The sequence below is a fragment of the Ursus maritimus genome, unplaced genomic scaffold (assembly GCF_017311325.1).
Source record: "Ursus maritimus isolate PB19 unplaced genomic scaffold, ASM1731132v1 scaffold_13, whole genome shotgun sequence".
Classification (NCBI taxonomy): Eukaryota; Metazoa; Chordata; class Mammalia; order Carnivora; family Ursidae; genus Ursus; species Ursus maritimus.
Window position 1 is genome coordinate 17,389,442 of NW_024423675.1, and position 14,146 is coordinate 17,403,587.

General features: G+C 41.0%; 1 long non-coding RNA gene across 1 annotated transcript in view; it reads right to left on the bottom strand.

The window, feature by feature from the left end:
* Positions 1 to 13,099, bottom strand: part of LOC103675854 — a 407,534-nt gene extending 394,435 nt beyond the window's left edge. Inside the window, exons 1-2 of the long non-coding RNA XR_571925.2 lie at positions 12,849 to 13,099; positions 4,856 to 4,917 (exon numbers count right to left, since the gene is read on the bottom strand). This is a non-coding gene — a long non-coding RNA (uncharacterized LOC103675854). The remainder of the gene's footprint in view (positions 1 to 4,855; positions 4,918 to 12,848) is intronic.
* Between the last annotated feature and the right edge of the window lie 1,047 nt (positions 13,100 to 14,146).

Genomic DNA, 14,146 nt, shown 5'->3' on the forward strand with positions numbered 1-14,146 from the left:
CTCCGGCAGTAGAAGCCACTACCTGGTAACCATGATAAAGTACAGAAGGGGAGAAGGCATCTCCAAGGAGGCTAGAAGCAGACACTGAAGCCAGAGGAAAGTTGGGAATCTGGGACAGATAAGAAGAGGCTCCAAACAGCTAAGTAGATGGGCTTCTGATGCTGGTGGCCTCTTGATGTAAGAGGGCAGTTTGACCAGTTCATAACCTGCCCAAAGAGAAAGTAGCAAGCCAGGTCTGGAAGTTTACAGGCTCCAAGTCGTCACAAGGGCCACATTTTCTTCTAGATCCTCCCACTCTCTGAGTGCCTCTGAGACCAAAGCAAACCTAATCTATTTTCCTGTTGGTGAAACGTAGAGACACCTGCTCCTTGGCAGGAGGGTTTCTTGTTCTATGAAGTGTGTTGAGCAACTCAATAAAAGGTATTATATACATAACTCTGTTTTACAACAAATCCCCAGAAATGGCCAAATCATTTCCCCTGGTAACTAATGCTGCCCACCACACACCAATTCCCCCGTGGGAGGTTAACCACTGTGGCGGCCCAGCTGTGCACAGATCGTGCGGCCTCTCACACTTGAACATCCCCCAGCAGGGTGCTCGGCTCCATCTGTTTTCCAGGCAGTCAGTGACTGGGGTGTCAAATGCTGCCTATTCTTGGTCTCTTCTGCGTTCTACTCAAAATTACAAACACCAAAAGTACTTCTACCCTTCATGGCACCCTCAGCCATAACAAGGATAGGGAGGTATCAAACTTAAGAGAAAAGAGCCAAGGAAAGTATTTGGGACCACTTTCTTCATGAAAAGAAATGGAGATCTAACAGGTGGTATATCCCATAGAAAGAAGTGGTCCACCTTTGTAAAAAGAGTCTATCAGGGCTGAGCGGGATAGAGGTTAATTCCCAAAACCAGTTATTGCTGAAGAAATCGGGGCCTGAGTCTCTGATGGCAGCGAAAGAGTGAAACCTCGGCAAAAAATTAAAGTAACTGATCGGTCATTGCTAAGTGATAACGGTCAGTAGTTTTGACCTTAGTTGTCTGGCTACTGACTTCAGTTAGCCATAGGGACAACCTGCCTTTTACAGGTTCCTCAGGTAGCTGAACGACTTCCACTCACTTTGGACTACGTGGATTTGACCAGCTCCCCTTGTATTTGGCTGCAATTCCAAACACTAATCCTGAAGTCTACAATGCCTTATGATAATTAAAATAAGGAAAAGGAATGCATTTGAACCTTAGGAATTGGCAGAGAATTCCTGCTTTCAGATACTTTTGCCAAATAAAGTGTTGCTTGCTCTATTTTTAAGGGCCAGTATATATTGTAAAACAGAAAGATGACTTAAAGGATCAGGCATCGGCTTTTGGTTCAATTTTATATTCTAATGATTCAAAAATTGCTGTGAAAAAAAAATGAGTAGCCCCATATCAAGTTAATGTACCTTTGTGTGTATGTGGTTTTGGTTTATGTGGGTTTTCTGTTTTTGTTTTTTGGTTTTTTTTTTTTCTTTTTTAGCATAAAGGGAAAATAGTGAGGGGAAATACATGTTGTATTTTATCAAACCCCAAATGTGAAAAATAGTTTAAGAGACTGCTAACACAGTTGCAGCTGGGTTCATTGAAGCCTAATTAAAATGCCAGTAACACATGACCCTGCCCAGAAGTGCTGACTACCACTGGGCAGACCCCAAGGCTGTTTGTTGTGCAATATTAATAGCGGCAATAGTCAGAACATTATCATAAGTGTTTTGAGTGAAGCCCCCAACCTCTATTTCAAGGTTTACAAAAAATCAATGATTTTCCAAGCAGTGATAACCACAGAGTAACCATGTTTAATTACAGAACAAGCAGCCAGCAATTAACACATAGCTTATACTACTGGACTTCTCAATCGCTATGATGAAATCCATCATTCATTGTTCCAACAATGTCCTAGAAGCCAGGGACACAAACTTCTAATAAGGCAATGATCCATGATCTGAAGAAGGCCAAAGTCCAGGATACCTCCTAGACTTAAAATCTGCATTAAAAATCTTGGACTTAAATCTTACGTTTTCTGAATTCACAAAAAGCTGGTAGAGAAATGAATGACAAATTAACTCCACACAGAAAAATACCATGAATGCATAGAAGAAGGTATAAAAAGGAAGTTAGATATAAACCCCTTTGCTGAGTGCCATAAGAAGACAGTTGAATGAATAGAGAGGATGCTACCATTCAAAAGTATATGGAGCCCCAGTATACATGGTATTCTACTGGTGGCAATTAAAATAGACTTAATTTCTGTCCTAACAAAAATAGTTAATACTTAAATGTGTTTACTATATGCCACACAATATTTAAGCACTTTACATGTATTAATTCATTTAATCCTCGCACAACACCGGGAAGTAAATACCATTATTATCCCCACTCTACAGATGATGAAACTGAGAAGATCGTAACTCATCCAAGCTCATTCAGTTAATAAGTGATGGAGGCATGATTTGAACCCAAGCAATCTGGCTTTATAGACTGTTCTCAACTTCTATGTTATACCACTTCCTTACAAAAATGGTTATATTAAAAGCAAAAAAACTATAAATAAACACTGTAATCTAGTTGCTAAATGTGTTTCCCACAGGTAAACAATTCTAAATCAGCTTTACATTTATATCATGGTTGAACAAATAATTAAATGGACAGTGGGAGCCAGGTCCCCTAACTTTCCTCCAGGAGAGGGAGTTACAGACAAGCAAGAAAGGAAGACCGGAAGGACCCCTGTAGAGCTGGATCATAGTCAGAGACACCAGTATAAATTCATGTTTAGCTTAATATATATACAGATAGACACAGAAATAATTATAGGTATATGTTTATACAGCTAATATACACACATGTTCTCAGCTCTTTCTGCTGACAGAGCTTAGAAGCAATGAAACCCCAAGGGCAATGAGCACACACAGAACCAATCCCACTTTCCAATAAAAGTAACCAGGGCTCATTGGACAAAGGGTTGTTTCTAGGACTGGGGCAAGGAATATGCAAGATGTACCTAGAGTACCTTGTAGTATCAGAAAAGAGAGAAGAAATCAAAAAGATAAAAGGATAGAGCATGTCAAAGGAACACTACAATCAGCCTGAATGAGCCCCCAATGGTCAAAGCTGGAATAATTTAAGTAACAAAATAAATAACATCCTATAGGATTATAACCCACGGTACAAATATATATATTATATATATACATATATATACACATATATACCTGTATGTATATATGTGTATATATGTATGTGTATGTATATGTATATATGTATGTGTGTATATATATATACACCCATACTGATGTAAGTAAATTATTACATAAATTAGTAAATGCATGGAAAGAGACAAATATTCCTTACAGAAGAAATCTAAATAATATATGCCTATACTCTCCATCCCAGGAGATAGAGCTTATTCCCTCTCTCTAACCTGCTTGGGGATGGGCTAAACTTAGTGATTCACTTCCAAAGAACACAGTAGGGAAGTAGAAAAATAGTAACTTCACAGCAGAGAAACCTGCCTGGCAAATGCTACCCTAACCAAGTGATAACGATTAATATCCTCAGTGATATCATGTGACTATTGAGTACCCTGTCATATGAGAGGACAAAAAGGACATTCCACCTCTGTGGTATTCTTTCCAAAATCCTACAACCCCAATCTATCCACAAGAAAACATCAAACTCAGACTGGGGGACATTCTCAGGGTACTCCAGGATCCTCAGTACTCCTCTGCCAGTACTCCTCAAGACCATCAAAGTCATGAAACACAAGGAAAAATTGAGAAACTGTCACAGACCAGAGGACTGGGAAGACATGCTGACTAAATGTAATGTAGTACCATGAGTTGGATCCTGGAACAGAAAGAGGACATTAGTAGATAAAACTGGTGAAAGGCAAAGTTGGAGTTCAGTTAGTAGTAATGTAAAACCAATTTCATTTCTTCCTTTTGACAAATGTACCGTGGTGATGTAGGATGTAACATTAGGAGAACTGGGTGACATATGGGAACTCCCCATGCCATCTTTGCAACTTTTTTGTAATTCTAAAATAATTCCAAAATAAAAAGTTTACAAGCAATTATTATATCCTAAAATAGGCAATCTATACAAATGAAGTAAAAATGCAACTGTAGATCACACCAAGGAAAGGAAGCTAGAAATAAGAACATAAAATTTTTCATGTTGATATTGGTTTTCTGCTACCCAGAACTACTGATAGGAATGTTATTCCTTTGTTCTTCATAAGGCACTTTGGGGAAAACACGAAACCCAGCCAAACTCATCCACGAATGCTTGCTGGGTACATACCATGTGCCAGGCACTTTCCTAGGCACTAAGGATGTTCTGGTGAACAAGACATTCCTCCTGCCTTCCAGTCTCATTGGAGAAAAAGAGAAAAGCCAAAACAAAATAAAACACAAAAGTCCTGCCTCAGAGGTAATCTCAAGATGGTAAGGGCACACCCAGGAGGAGCATCTGACCAATTCGATCCCGGGGCACCATGTCCATGGATAAGAAGTGCACGAATGATCTAATGTGCCTTATGACCACTGCAAGAACCCTGGTGATGGTCACATACATCAATGTTCTTCCAACAGCATAGAGCACATTTGGGAAACACAAGTTTAACCATGCCACCTTCTTCCTTCCTTCAAGGGTTTTTCCATTACTCTTAGAATCAAGACAAAGCTCCCTATGTGTTATGACTAGTTTCAGGTGTCAAGCTGGTTAGGCTATAGCACCCAGTAATTACCCCCAAGCCAGGTACTACTATGGAGACATTTTTAGATATGTTTTTATATCTTTGAGTCAACTTTGAGTAAAGAAGATTACCTCAATGATGTAGTAGGTCTCATTCAATCAGGTGAAGTCCTCAAGAGCAAAAACCAAAGTTCCTAGAAAAGAAGAAATTCCTTATCAAAAAAGAAGAAATTCTGCCTCCATATTATAGCATCAACTCCAGCATCAGTTTCCAGTCTACCTCCCTGCCAGCCTGCCCTACAGATTTCAGACTTGTCAGCTTTCTTAATTTACATATAGAGATTATCTTATATATATGGTTATATTATAGATATTATCTATAGGATCTATATCATATATATAAATATATATCATATTTAATAGGATAGATACATGATTTGGTTCTGTTTATACACATAAATGATATATCTATCTCTTATTGGCTCCATTTCTCTGGAGAATCCTGATTGATACACCATGGTCATGGTGTCCAGGCTTCATACAATCTGGCTCCTACCCTCCTCACCAGGTTCACCTTCCACCCGACTCCTTCTGTCTCTTCCCCTCACACTGGCCTTCTCACATCCTTTTCTCATCCTGAGTCCTCTCAACTCATCCTGTCCGCTCCCTCCACAGTCTGTTCTCTCTGCTCGGATCCCTTTCCCTTCTTTTCCTGATTAACACCTATTCATGCCTCAACTCTTAGCTGAACCATTGCTTCCTCAGGGAACCTTCCCTGGCCCCACAATGTCAAACCCATTGGATAAGTTGCAACTTCAGTCTTCCTTACATGGAAACTCCAAAAGGCATGAAATATGACTGGTTGTGTTCATTGTACATAATTATATTGCCTAGCACAGTGCTTGGGACAGAAAAGGCTCTGAGTGTGAGTTTGGTGAATGAATGTCAACACAGATGATATAAGCACAGAAAACTGCCCCTCTTCATGGACATAGCCTCTGAAGCTCTTACAGGTAGAATCCAGAGGCCCAGCCCTCTTGACAACTCATAAAACTGAAACTCAAGACCAAAAAAAAAAAAAAAAAGGGGAACTCAGGGAGGCAGTCAAAGCAGGCAGAAGGAGGGGGCTTTACTTGCGGGAGACCAAAATGTCTCTGCAGATGGGCTGGAGGTGGTCAGTGTGGCTGCAGCCTCATGGTGATACCGACTTCCCTAAAAATACCACCTACCTCTTAACCCAAACCAGAGTTTATGTAATGACATTTCCCACTTATTACCAGCTGCCAAATGTTGAAACTCTCAGAAGTACCTTTAAGTCTTAAAAGAAATATCAACTCTAGCCTACTAAGAAGAAAAAAGGAAAAAGATATTTACATGACCAGATTTCTCTTTATTAAAAAAAAGGCTCAAACCTAAAAAACATTGAGCCCTTGCTGAATTTTGGTTAATAGAAGCAAGTGATTATTACATTTCTTTAAGTTATTTCTACCCTGCGTTACTGCACTGGATAAACTGGGAAAGTTCTCACAACACCAGGCCCCTGGGCCACATTTCCAAAGGTAGTAGTTATAGCTGATTCTTCAATTCATATATATGACAACTTTGAAGTCTATCTTCAAATTCATTGATATGCTTCCTATTGACAGGTGGGGTCTATATGCCCTGCTCTTGAATCTGAGCAGTTTGTGACTCACTTGTACCCAATAAAATGTGTTGGAAGTGCTGCTGTATGACTTCTGGGGCTTGGTCACAGATGACCATAAAGCAGACATTCCATCTGGTTCACAGGGACAGTCGTCATTGGAGCCCTGAGCCAACAGGTAAGAAGTCTGACACTCCTGCGACTGCCATGCTATGATGAAGCCTAGCCACACAGGGAGGCCATGTGAAGACACTCCAGTTGGCAGTCCTGGTCTTCGAGTCCTCCTCACCCAGGTGCCAAATATGTAAATGAGCAAGTTGTCAGATGATTCTAGTCCCCAGCTGTTAAGTCAAACCCAGACTTTGAGTTTTCTTAGCTCAGATATGGGGAAAGGGAAGCTCAAACAAGTCATCCCCACTGTGCCCTTTCCAAATTTCTACCTCAAAAGCATACTGAAATAGTTATGGCTTTGTGCCACTGTGTTTGGAGTGGTATTGGCTATGCAGCAAAAGGAACCAGAACAATATAGAAAAATGGGAGTTATTTCTTAGATGTCAAAACAAGTGTGCAACTTTTCTCCACAGAAGTCAACATCCATCAATGGCTTTTACCTCTGACAAATCCTTCAAATGTAAACAAACAAATAAGAGTGGATTCCAAACAGCTTTACCTACTCAGAAAAGCATTATATTTGAGAAAGGGACTGTTCAGTCAGCGTTCAATGAATGAATAAAGGAATGGCCCAAAGAGCCAAGACATGTTTAGGTGAGGATACAGCAGAAGGCACAGGATTGCTTTCCAGGATCAATGGCAACCTTAGCCCCCAGTTCAAAAAATTCAATCCAATAGAAATCTCTAGGGCTCATCCTTGTGTTCTCATTCCATCATGTTTAATGCTACTCATCAAGAACCAATCACATGCAAAGGATATATACTTGTATATGTCACATATACAGATACAAAACTGAGCTGGGTAACAAACCCATTTGTGGCAGAAAGATTCAAAATTATTTTGACAAGCTAAAATAATGAAACAAGATAAAAAATGAGTGGCTGAAGTAAGCTTATTCCAGAGGGGAGCTGAAGATTGGGTAAAGACCACAAATTCTTTCAGGAGAGCTGTTGGATTCAACCTGGAGATAATAGGAAACTACAGAATTCTTTAGAATATGGAGGCATTGTGGGGCACCTGGGTGGCTCAGTCGTTAAGTGTCTGCCTTCAGCTCAGGTCATGATCCCAGCATTCTGGGACCGAGCCCACATTGGGCTCCCTGCTCAGTGGGAAGCCTGCTTCCCCCTCTCCCAACCCCCCTGCTTGTGTTCCCTCTCTTGCTGCCTCTCTCTGTCAAATAAATACATAAAATCTTCAAAAAAAAAAAAAAAGAATATGGAGGCACTGTGATTAAATATCACATTTTAGAAGATTAATTTGATATCTCTATATGTGATGGATTCAAGAGAGAACAAACAGAAGAAAGGCCACTTAACACTTAGGAGATGTTCACAGTCCCACAACAATAAAAATCTATGGATCTGGACTGGTCTGGCCATAGTGAGTGGAAAAGAGGCCAAGAGGCGATTTGGTGGCCTGACCAGGAAGACCTAGGCAGCCAACTGGACATCAGGAGTACAGGTGAAGGAAAAAGTCAGAGAAGACTTTGAGGCCTTGAGTGAGAGGTCAGCAGAGCTGATGGCAACAGAAATAAAATGTAAAAGGAATTATGCCTGGAGAAGAGGAAAAAGAGTTCAGTAGGAATCTTGGACTTTGAAACACTGCTAGTGAGACAATTTGGTCACAAGAACCAATGGATAATTGGAGACTTTGTATTAAGGTTTAGGGGAGAAGACAGGCCTAGAGAAATGGATTTGGGAACCATCAGCCTGGAGGTGATACCTAAAGCCATGAATGAATTCCCATGTTTTTTCCATGTTAAACTATGTTAACTTTTTGGCCTTCATGGCATATTATAAACTCAAGATGAAATACTGTGAAAATACACTGCATCTTTTTCAAGTAATGGGCTGCATAAGTAGGTCTACCATACCACAACCATTTTGTTGATAACAATTAAGAAACAAAATATGAATTGCCAAGAGTACCTATATTTGTGTTGGCTCTTGATATATTTTGAGCTATTCCTCCTACTCCCTTCAACTGCCAGGATTGGCTACAGAAATTAAGGTCCATTTTTAATGCTTTTAAAGAATATCTGGGTGGGCCGCTGTCCCTATTGCTCTCCACTTGAATAAACTGTAAGAACACCAAGAGCTTTTGTAGAGCCAGAAAGAACCAAAGAATGTGCAGCTGGAGGTATCAGCTGTGCATATCTAATTCTGGCCAAAGTAACTCCCCAGAGCGTCCAGCTGTAGAGAGAGAAAGAAAAAGAGAAGAAAGAAAATAATTTAGTCAGGGAAGCCAACAGTGGCTAAAGATTCGAGTTGGCCACAGAACACTATGACGCTTGGGGACCAGAAGAGGTGCTGCTGCCACCACCACATTTGGGTAACTTACAATTGCAAAGTGCACATCTGTCTGTGACCATCTGTGTGAACGCATGCTGGGGGGCAGAGACATGCTGAAATACAATGACCCAAAAGTGGAATGAGATAAGATAAGGAGAGGAAAATATGTAAGGAATCTAACTGATTTCACTTAGAAAGAGACAGCAAGTTGAAAGAAAGTGTGGGATGGGGTCTCCTTAAATAAATTATGACTCAGCAAGTGCCATTTTATCTATCTAAGAAAATAATTACAGGAAAGCAATGTTTCCTGAAAAGAGTCTGTGTGAATGAGCCCATTTGGAATAGTGACAGAGGTTTCTGGCAGATGAAGGGTAGCCCTGCAGGACTTCCCCGGAGAGGACGTGGCCTGATCTCAGTCAGGTACAGAACTGAAGCATCGTAACCATGAACTTGTAGAAAGCATTGAAGCCTGCTTTCCTTGGCCTCCATAGTATCTAGCATATTTCACGAGCTGACTGTCCTCTGACCTCTCTCAGCCATCCTTCAGTCACTTTCACAGGTTTCTCTTCTTTTGCTTCTTCTTAATACTGAAGCTCCTCTGGGCTCTAAACTCTCCTCTCTTCCCATCCACTCTCCTCAGAAGATCTCTGGTCCCTTGACTTTAGTGTCATTCTTGTGTTGATGACTATAAAATATTTACTCTCACCCAGACCCCTTGTCTGAGCTCAGACCTGGACAGCAACTGCACACTGGGTATCTCCTCCTGGGCATTTTATAAACTTCTATAAGACTGAACTCATAACTTTCTCCTAGAGATTTATGCCTCCTCTACTGTTTCCTGTCAGTAAATGCCACCTCCATTGACTCATTACTAGGAGTCCTCATTTGAATGCTCTTTCCTTTGGTACAAACTTCAACCATACGCCAGTGTCCCAAAATAATCCACCAATCCCCAGCCCCATGTCCATTATCCTAGGCCAAGGAACCACCAACTTTCATTTCATTATCACAACAGCCTTCTGACTTGTCTTCCTGTCTATGATCTTGATTCTGCTCTACTTCATCCCCAATCCATTCTCAGGCACTCATTCTGGAATAAATCCCATCATCTCACTTCTTCAGCCAAAAACTCTTTCATGGGTTACTATTGCTCTGACGATAAGGTCCAAATTCATTCATAGGATTTGCATTATTGGCCCACCTCACATTCTTACACCTCTCCTTTGCCTCCCTTTAAACTCTACTCTCCAGCCGTGCTCAGTTTTTTCTAGGATCCTTGAGCTCACCAAATCGTCCCTTGACTACGGGCTATAGGTTACCTGGCATTCTCTTCTTTTCCTTGCCAAACAATGGCTATTCATCCTTTAGGTCCCAGTTGAGACAAGCTTCCCCTGACAAACCTTCTCTGAACAGCCCAGTCTGGGTTAGGGGGCCTGAAGTGAACTCCCCAACACCCTGTATTTTTCCCCATCAAATCACATTCTATTGTTAATGCCTATTTACATAGCTTTATTTTCCAGTAGACTTTGAGGTCCATGAGGGCAGGAAGCATGTCTGTTTTATGGGCAATCATATGTCCAGCACTTATCCCAGTATCAGATGTTGAATGATTATTACATGAATAGGTGATTGGTAAACTCTCTGATCAGCAGCACAACTCTGCCAGGTCTATATCAATGTCTCCTCAGAGAATTAGAAAGATTTCCAAAGTTCCTTTGTCTAAGATGAGCCTGGCAGCTACAATCAGTATCTCCAGGAACATCCACCCCCTGACATGTGGCCAAACGAGTCTACTGAGAGATTCTCAGCTGCAACTCATTGCAAAGCTCTATGCCAAGCACAAAATAATCTCTTCACTTCCAGCAAGGGAAGTCAATAAATGAAGAACCTTTCCTTTGGTGTCAGGAGCCTAGAGAGGCAAAATATGAAGCAGAAAGATCTAAAAGGACTAAGAGTCTTCCTAGAGAAGACTCTATTATACTGTTCCTTAAATCAGTGGTTTCAAAACTTGAGCTTATATCAGAATCACCTGGAGGACTTGTAACAGCACAGATGTCTGGGCCCGACCCCCAGAGTTTCTGATTCAGTAGGTCTGGGATGGAGCCAGAAAATTTGCATTTCTAACAAGTTTCCAGGTGATACTGATGCTGGGGACCACAACCCTGAGAACCACTGCACTAAACATTTGAGTCACCCCTCTTAGTCATACAGACATAAGAGAAGTAGGCCTCTACTGTCCTGGGGGAATGGGGGCACCTATCCTAAACCCCTGGAGAGGAAGATCTCATTGCTGGGCAGGAAGTGGGGAAACTTGCACAGGGATTAAAGAACCTCTGGGAAACAAGAACTCAGAAAATCAAAACTCCAGTCCCTCTGTATTGAGGTTGAAGGCTTTTAGAGCCATTCTGATAACTTAGGACCATTCAAATTATTATAACTCTTCAAGAAAAAGACATTAGAACCTTCGTGGTAGTATGCCTACCCAACATTCATTCATGAATTCTACTGAAAACAGATCATTTTCCTCTGGGAACTATCATTCCCTAGTTCTCAGCCCTTATGATTCAGTTAAGAAAGACATCCCCCACCCCACTCCCTCACCCCAGCACAGGGAAGAGCCTCAAACATAGGTCTGTCCAATAAGCGTGTGCCACACCCAGCCCACAGTGATTGGTTCAGAATTGGCAGGATATAGGGTGGTCCCATGAGAGTCAACCCTGGACAACCAGTGAAACTGTTGGGAAAGGGACCCTTTTTTTCCCCCTGGAGGTGCCAAACTGATAGGAAGTAAGTCTGGGGCTTCTGGTAGCCACTGCTACCAGAGGGAAGAGTGTGACAGAGAGTGTAACAGAGGGAAGAGTGTGACACTGAAGAAAATTCAGCCAAGAGATGATAGAGACATACTCCTGACAACATCATCTGGCTCTAGCAGGGCCTGAAGTTAAAACATTCTTGGACTTGAGCTGAATTTCTGCTGCTTGCAACTGAAAGAATCTTTGGGGTTTTTCTTCAAAAAAATTTTTTTTAATTCTAGTTAGTTGGTCAACACACAGTGCAATATTGGTTTCAGGAGTAGAATTTAGTGATTCATCACTTACATAGAACACCCAGTGCAGAAGAGTCTTGACTGATGAAATTCGACTAGTAAACCCTTGCATTGCTCTGGCCTAGGATGTTTAAGTAACCAACTGCTTTAGTGGTTTCTCTCAAGAAAGACAGACCTGCCAGGCCTATAGATTTACAGGCCCTATGGGATTCTATGGAATAAATTTTTTCCCAACAAACCGATTCTTTAGCAAGGCATTTAGCCTCAACAGTGCTTACTTGCCTTCTTTCTCTCCTCTCTGAGCTCCCTGAATATGAGAAGTATGCACTCTATAACAGATTTTTTTTTTTTTTGGTTGCCATGCAAGGTAGCTGGCTCACAGGTGCTCAATTATTTAATGACAATTATGTGAAAGACTGTTTGCAAACAGCCTTCAAAAGAAAAATAACAAGTTTGGGTCTTATTAGTGTGTGTCCAAAGGGAATGAAAGAAAAAAAGGAGAGGGGGTCAAGGGGAACAAAGCACAGTATAAGTAATACTAAACTAAAACAGGTAGTAACTTGCAAAGTTGAACTTCCAAAGTCAGGTAAGTCTTCACTCCACTCTAGAATATTTCTAACTCAATCCCAACTCCCACTAGAAGCTTCACCATTTTTCTTTTCTTTGAAAAAGCCATTGTGGAGGAGGGGGTGCCAGAGAAGGACAGCTAAGATGGTGACTCCCACATAAGTCAGCTTCCTCTTCCCAAATCAGTTTCCAGAAACTCTGCCACATCATGCAATGAAATGAGCACCCCCCCCAACCCCCAGCGGCTTCTAGCTCAAAGGAAAGTCTCAGAGTCATGGACAAAGACGATGGCAGCCCTCCTTCGGTGGCTTTCAATGATAAATAGCTTCCTGCCCTCACAAACCCTGAACTCATGGAAAAGAATTACTACCTGGAAAAGAGAAGCCAGGAAAGGTTTGTAAGTATACCTGGCACAGGGTTTGTCACTCACATCTTCGTAGTGAAACGTGCCTGTTGCCTCCTGAGCAGTCTATCAGAACCACTGAGCACCGCGGTGGTCACAGACTCTTCGAAAACTGGGCCCAAGAAGTGGCCCATCTTTCTGACATCAAGAGACCCGCCATGGAAGAAAAACAGAAACGGCACAGATGGCGCTGCTTTTCAAATCCTGAGGGATGTCCTGAGATTAGCAGCTTTCCTCTGTGTCGGCCTCAAAGACTTCCTTCACAATTGTTCATCAGCTAGCTCAAGGGATAGGCAGTGAAGTTCACTAAAACAAAAACATAACTCAAACATCCAAAACAGCTGGTGGAAATTGTGACTGTTTTAGAGGAGCTGACTTATCTAGCTGAGTCAAAACAAGTGTGAGCGCTTCAAACAGGCACAAGATCAGAAACAGAATTAGGTGTTTATTGAGTGCTGTCCCTCTTGGTTTTTTCTCTCCCTTGCCAGACATGAATCTCCTTAGCTTCATCCTGACAAGGAGTAATATCCTTCATGACATAAGAATTGACATTTTGGGAAATTCATTTTAAAATAAGGTGTTTGTCCTAATTGTAAAAGTACTTATTTCTATTTAGAGTAAATTCGGGGAAAAAAAAACTAAATAAAAATCCCAATGCTGTTTCCATTTTGTTCTTCTGACTTACACCCATACCACATAATTTTAAATATTTATGTCTTTATTAAAAGAACTCACTTTAATTGATTTTTTTCATCTAGTATAATATGAGCATCTCCCCTGGTCGTTGATCTATTCTTCCACAACATATTTATGTCTGCAAATGAACACCATCAGTTATTTAGCTAATGCCGATTGTAAACACTTAGGTCTAATTCTGTGTTATGGTAAATACTGCTGTGAAGAATATCCTTTTGATAATCTTTGCACAGGTACATAGGAAATTTACTTTCTCTTTTAGGACGCTAAAATTCAGGAAATAACATGGATGGTAATTAGCATGGAAGGAGTATAGACCCTTTCTCCCCGAGACTTTCTGCCAATTGTCTCCTTTTGCATATTTTCAGACCAGTTGGACAGCCACTGTTAGAACTTCAAGGCCTTCCTGGTTTCACAGGCACTTTGCTTTCGGTTAAGTTCATAGTCTCTTCAGTTTGCAATGCAGAAACACTGAAATAACTGTTTTTAAAATGCATGGCAAGAAATAAAAGCAAATAAAATAAATAAATATTAGGGAAGATCCCTAATCCTGGTAGGAAAAAGTGAATAAAGAACTATACCAAAAAAGGTATCAGACTGATTACA